This window comes from Vombatus ursinus, unplaced genomic scaffold, assembly GCF_900497805.2.
Source record: "Vombatus ursinus unplaced genomic scaffold, bare-nosed wombat genome assembly UNPS02006779.1, whole genome shotgun sequence".
NCBI classification, from domain to species: domain Eukaryota; kingdom Metazoa; phylum Chordata; class Mammalia; order Diprotodontia; family Vombatidae; genus Vombatus; species Vombatus ursinus.
This window is the reverse complement of record NW_020946557.1, coordinates 6,563,554-6,570,791: the sequence shown is the minus strand read 5'-3', so window position 1 is coordinate 6,570,791 and position 7,238 is coordinate 6,563,554.

Genomic DNA, 7,238 nt, shown 5'->3' with positions numbered 1-7,238 from the left:
CTCTCCAAATTTCTTTAGCCTGAAATCCTTCTCTTCCTTCAAAATCTAGGTCTTGTGTCATTTCCATCATCAAGACTACCCTGAGTTCCCCACCACCACCTAAAAGCGATCTCTTCTTCAAATTTTGTCCAACCTTCTCCTTTGCCCTTATCACAACCTTCTCTGTATTATCCTTATTAGTGAATGTGTCACATTATATATTCTAAGATCCTTGAAAGTAAGAAATGTATCATTGTTAATAATTGGATTCTCCAAAGCCTACCATAGTGCCTTGTATATAATGATGGTTAATAAATAGTTGTTGAATGAAATCACATTGAGAGCTAAGCTCTAGCCTGAATTTTGCCTCTGACTCAATGATTGCCTGCAATGTGCCTAGAATCATGCTAGGTACTATGTAAATAGCACAAAAATGTGAGATTGGCTCCCTGATACTCTTGATCAAGCAAGAAATAACAAACATTTATTAAGCACCTACTGTAAGCCAAATACATAAATTTTAATATTTCAATAGATCCATGATCTCACTGAGGATGCAGATCTTACCATAATGATCAATGCTTTTTTATCTTGTGTGATTTGGATTCATGTCATGAAACAGCAAAGGAGAAAATATCATATATTTGGGCACCAAATATTGAGCCTTTAAAGTGATGAGTTATGTAATGCCAGCAGTTAGAACAAAGGACATACACATATGCACACAAGTACATTATAATAAGGTGCTAATTGTAGAGTAGAGAGAAATTCAAATGAAAGAAAAAGATGTTAATGTCAGCTGGAGCAGAATGGTTATTTGGAAGATTTATTAATCTTGGTGAGTGTTCTAATAACTTTTTATATCTACTACACCCACAGTTTACAACTATTTGGGGCATAGTGCCTAATGTGTTAAATTTTGCAAGTTTCCAAGAAGAACATTTTCCATTTGTCTAAGATTATTCAACTTAATTTTAGAAGATTAAGCTAAAGTGAATTTCTTTTGAAGTATTGGTAAGAAAATGGAAAGTTTTCCAAAATTGACAGTGATTTCACTATTACTTAAAATTTGGCTCTAAACTAACATTCCAGGAAAACAGAAAAGTTTCTGCAAAAAAAAAGTATTTACAATCATGAGCAAAAAATGATCCAAAGACATTGTGCAAAAAGATTGCCTTTTCCCATCAGAGACTGAAGATGCAAAAAGCAGAAGCTGAATTTATGTTTTCATGCCATGTACTGTCATGTTCTACTACACCATGTGCAATGAGGTTATATCTTGAATTATATTAATAGTTGTACAAACAGGGTTGCACACTAACCCTATATATTTAATATATAGTCATTTCAAGAAGAAAGAAATTAATAACACTGAAAGAGAGAAAAAAAGGAAGAAAGGAGGGAGAGAAGGAAAGAAGAAAGGAAGGAAGGAAGGAAAGAAGGAAGGAAGAAAAAAAGAAAGAAAGAAAGGAAGAAAGAGAAAGAAAGAAAGATATGTAGGGAGGGAGGAAGGAAGGAAGGAAAGGAGAAAGAGAGAAAAAGAAAGGAAGAAAGAAAAAGAAACTGTCACTGTACAATCCAGCCAAACTGCCTTCTTGCTATTACTCACACAACATTCCATTTTCTGTCATCTTGCCTTTTCCCTGGCTGACCCCGTACTCAGAATGCATTTCATCCTAAGATATGCCAGAGGAACTTTGGTCACTGTCAAAGCTTCCTTAAAACACCTACTTGAGGCCTTCTCCCAGTTGCTAGAGCCTTCTCTTTCTATCTTCTATACCCTCCCAAATTAACTTCTTCCTTTGAATCCCCAATTCCCAGCACAGTGCCTGGCACACAGTAGATAATAAATGCATATTGATGGATTCTATAGCAACTTTTTCACATTCTCCTGAAGTAAATTAAAGACAAAAAGCACAATATATGACCAACTATTTGCATTAACATAATGAAAAGTACTGAAAGTCCAGTGATATTTTATCTGTAGTTTAATATGAACCATACAGGAAAAATGTAGCACTTGATAAATGTTTGTCAATGATATCAAACTCACATTTTATAGCACTCTGAAGCATTCGTACTACGTATTACAAAGTTGTATACATTATTTCAGTAATATCTACTTAAAGAATGCTTTCCTATGCTTTTAAAATCCCAAGGATCCATGACTTAATCTACATACTTATCCTTAACAAAATCAGATTGTAACCTTCCATTTAGTAGATGGTGAAATGCGTAATTACTGTGAGTAAGCACCTATACTATCTGCTGGGGATTAAAAAACACAATCAAAACAATCTTTGACCTCAAGAAGTTTATATGGGGATATGGTGCATCATAGAACCTGAGATTTGGAAGGGATCTTTGCTGTTATCTAGTCCAACCCATACCCCCAAAAGTATCCCTACTATAACATGCTTGGTAAGTGGCCATCCAGTTTCAGTTTCAAGACTTCTAAGGAGAGAGAACTCACTTATCTAAGTAGTCCATTCTTCTGTTGGAGAGATGAAATTGTTAGGAAGTTTTTCTAACATTTGGTTTAATTAGTCTCTTTGAAATATTCACCCATTATCCTGTTTCTACAATTTGTAGAAAACAGAACAAATATAATCTCTCTTCTTTTTAAATTATATTTTACCCATTTTTATAAATAAACCTAAGAAGCCACAAATAAAAGAAATTTCTGTATACGTAGTAGAACAGAAAAAAAGATTGCATATGAAACCATTTAATTCTCCATAACTTTTTTCTTTTCTCTTTTCTGAATTACATTTTTTTTTAATTACCAAAAATTCATTTTCTCTCCCTATCCTCCTATCTGATCCCTCCCCCAAATCAAGAAAGAAGAAAAAATAGAACCTGTTTCACAAAGCAAAACAAATTTCTACTTTGGCCATATCCAAAAATAACGTCTTATTCTGCACTCTTAGTACTTCACTTCTCCATCAGAAGGCAGGCAACATTTTTAAATTATGAGACCTCTGGAATCATGGTTGGTCATTACCCTGATCAAAATTACTATTTTCTTTACAATATTGTTGCTATATAAATTGTTCTGTTGGTTCTGCTCGTTTCACTCTGCATCACTTCATAGAAGTCTTCCCATGTTTTTCTGGAACCTTTCCCTTCACAATTTCTTACAGCACAGTATTATTCCATTAGGCTTACATAATTTGGTCAGGCATTCCCCAGTTGATGGGCACCCCTACAGTTTTTAATTATTTGTTACAGAATGATCTATAAACATTTTTTGTAATGTTTAGAGTCTGTTTTGCTTAGGACAAATCCCTTAATCTATTCTCCTTATCCTCTCTTCTCTCTCTTCCTTTTACCCTCCTGTTTTTTTGTTTTGTTTTGTTTTTGTTGTTGTTGAGGGAAATGTATTTCTGTATTGAACTGTGTGTATATTCTTCTCTCCTTTGACTAATTTAGATGTAAGTGAGGTTCATATGTCAGCCATTCTCCCTACCCGTTCGTCATTGTTTATAGAGACGTGCTTCTGCACCCTGTTTATATAGATTTTCCTAATCTTCCTCTCTCTTTTCCCCTTAAGATAGAGTTCCGAAGGACACGTGTATCATCCCCCCATATTAGAATGTAAGCAGTTGGTTCTCACTTAGAAGCCTATTCGTTCATGTTTACCTTTTTATGCTTCTCTCTTCCTATGTTTGTATTTCAAAGTTTCTCTACAGCTCTGAACATCTATCAGACATGATTGGAAGTCCTCTATTTCATTAAAGATCAAATTTTTTTTCCCTTGTAGGATTATACTTGCATTTCCTGGATAAACTAATCTTGGCTGAAAGACTATTCTTTGCCCTTAGGAATATCCTATTCAAAAGCTCTTTTTATTTATAGTGCTGCTAAATTGTGTGGTGGTCCTAACTATGACTCCTCAGAATCTGAATTCTTTCTTTACAATTGCTTGCAGTGTCTTTTTTTTGATGTGGAAGTTTTCATTTTGAAGTTTCTTTCGGCAGGTGACTGGTGGATTCTTTCTATTTTACTTTTCCCTCTGGTTCAAAGAGATCTGCACAATTTTCTTTAAATATTTCTCAAAATATGAAAACATCTTAATATTAATTTAATATTTTAATATTTCTTGAAATATGATGTCTAGACTTTTTTTGGTCATGGCTTTTGGGGAGTCCAATGATTCTTAAAATTTCTCTCCTCAATTTATTTTCTAGGTAAGTTGTCTTTGCTGTGAGATGCCATAATTCTTCTAGCTTTTGATTTTGTTTAATATTTCTTGTTGCCTCATGGAATCATTCTCTTCTATTTGGTCCTTTCTAATTTTCAGGGAGTTTGTTGCTTGGGTAAGATTTTGTACTTCTTGTGCCAAGCTGTTAATTCTTTTTCCACTTCTTTCATCCATAAGTCTCATTTCTTTTCCATTTGTTCTTCTAGCATTTCATTTCATTTATAAATACATTTTTTCTAATTTTTAAAAAACTCTTGCCTCATCTCTGCTAGGAATTTAGTTGAATTTAGTTGCGTTTTTCTTTGAGGCTTTGCTTGTAGATGTTTTAGGGTTATTCTCTTCTTTAGGGTTTGTATTGTAAGCATCCTTGTTACCAAATTAGCTTTCTGTAGTGGGATTCTTTTTTTTGCTTGCTCATTCTTCCAGTCTACTTCCTGACTTGGGGATCAATGTTAGTTAGAGCCAGGGTCTGTGCACTTCTGGAGGAAAATCTGAGCTGTTACTGTTTTCTTGGAGTATTGAATGTTATGTCATTTCAGGCTCTCAGCGACACCTCAGGCTGGGAACATAAAGTATTTCAGTGCAGCTAAAGTAGTCCATTCTAAGGCAAAGTCTTCTTGCTGATTCCCTCAACTTAGGTCTCCAAGTTTCTTACCCAGGTTTGGGATTGAGCAACAGGTCCATGAGCTTGTCCTATTTGGAGTTCTAGTAGACTGTTACTGGATTCAACCAGCTGGAAAACTGCTGGTTTAGAGTGACATCTACAGGCTTCCTTTTGGTTTAGGATTCCCTCCTTCTTTATTACTCTGTAAGTTTCAGTATGGGCTATAAGGTGGAACTGAGATTTCACTCTACTCCTGTGGTCAGAGCAGCACAGCTGCTGCTTGCTTCTGAACTTGCTCATTGACAGGTACATAACTTAGGGTCCACAAGCAATCACTACTCACTACTGTCCTCAGATCTATGGCCTAGAGATGAGTAGTGAGCAGCAGAGCTTATTGGCCCTGCACCTGTCCCTGTACCCTGATCATGTTTAAGCCCCTCGATGCTGGATCTGGAACCTTAGCCTTTCCTTAGCCAGACGCCATCCCCATGGTCCATACTGGTGTTTCTATCTCTCCATGCTGACCTGGACCACAGGAATGACTCAGTGTGAATTTTTCTTGGATTTCTCCATCAGAATTTTTTCTGGAGTATTTTCTAGTTCTGTTAGAGAAGTTGTGGGGTTAGGGAGAACGTATAGAGAAAAAAAAGTTCAGCAACTGGGTTGTTGTGTGGGAAAAAAATCACTTGGTGGTAAACCCTCTGGGGATGAGCTATGTAAATGCTAGTTATAATTATTATACAGTATCTCTATATCACTTTAAAAGAACAAAAATGTTTGAACAAGCCTTTAAAATAGAGGGAAAAAAACTGAATACTTTGGGCAACCTGGACTGGTATTTTTTTATAGTCATTTCTTGAAAATTTTCAGGGCTGATTTTAATATTCAGTGACTTAAAGATCACTTAATTAACATTAATTAATTAATGTTAACTTAAATGTTGCAGGGAAACATGATATAAATAGGATAGAGAATCAATCTGTGATTTCATTGAAAGAAAGAATTCCCCTATATGAAATTCCCTCTCTCCATGCAGGTCATGCCTCCTTCACAATTTAAAGTCTTAAAGAAATGCCTTGAGTGGTGAGAGTAAGCAACTTGCTGAGGCTAACATGGACAGTATAGACCAGAGACAGGATTTGAAGTCTTGAAGCAGCTCCTTATCCACTATACCATGCTGCCTCTTTAGACATTTGCTGGCAAGTAAAAACTATAGTAAAATGACAAATGTTGGTAGGGCTTCAGGAAAAAAATCACATTAATGCATTGTTGATGGAATTGTGAATTGGTCTAATCATTCTGGAAAACAATTTAGAACTATGCCCAAAAACTCACTAAACTGTGACTTCAATCCAGAAATACCATTATTAGATCTATACCTCAAAGAGATCAAAGAAGAGAATTATGACCTATATCTATATCTATCTAGCAAATATATAATGGAAAAACCTGGAAACTAAGGGGAGGAGCACCACTGGGAATGGCTTAACAAATAATGGCATATGAATATAATGGAATACTATTGTACTGTAAGAAATGATACAGGTAACAGGTTCCGAGAAACTTGGGAAGAACTGTAAGAACTGATACAGAGTAAAGTGAGCAGAACCAAGGAACAATTTGTATGGTAACAACAGCAGAAAAACAAACAACTTTGAAAGAATTCTGATCAATGCAATGACCAGTCATGATTCTAGAGAACCCATAATGAAGCATACCACTTACCTTCTCACAAAGAGGTGATAGATTCAGGATGCAGAATGAAACATATAGCCAATATGGGAATTTGTTTTTGTTTAACTTTGTGTATTTGTTACAAAGTCTTTGTTTTTGTGCAGGAGGAGGTGAAAGAGAAAAAAACAACAGATTTTTTAAAATTAAAAAATAAAAGCTATAATATCCACTCTGATTCTTATAAAAGTTAGGAAAATTTACCTAGTAAATTAGGAAGCTCTTATTTGTCAAAAGAACTAATAGATAAAGAGCTTACTTGGTGCAGCTGAATGACCAATGAACTTGATTCTGATCCTACTTTGCCACTAAGTACTTGCATGATCTGGGGCAAGTTGAGCTCCTTGGGCCTCAATTTCCTTATTTGTCACATGAGGGAATTGAATCAGAGGATTTACAAAAATCTTCCAAAGCTAAAAATCTATAAATCTATTATTAAGTTTTGCCCTCTACCATCTGCCTTGGTTTGAAATTATCTAACAATATGTGCAATTTAGTTTACTTTTTTTTTTTAATGGAACCTAGTACAGGAAGGGCCACAGGATCATAGATATTTAGAGCTGGAAAGGACCTCGGGGGTCTTGTACTCCAATCCCTTTGAGGAAACTGAGGGAGGAGGTTAAGGGACCTGCCCCAAGTCACACAGGCAATAACCACTGGAGGCAGGATTTGGACTCAGGTCCTCTGACTCCAGAGCCATTGTTCTTTGTAATAACTCAA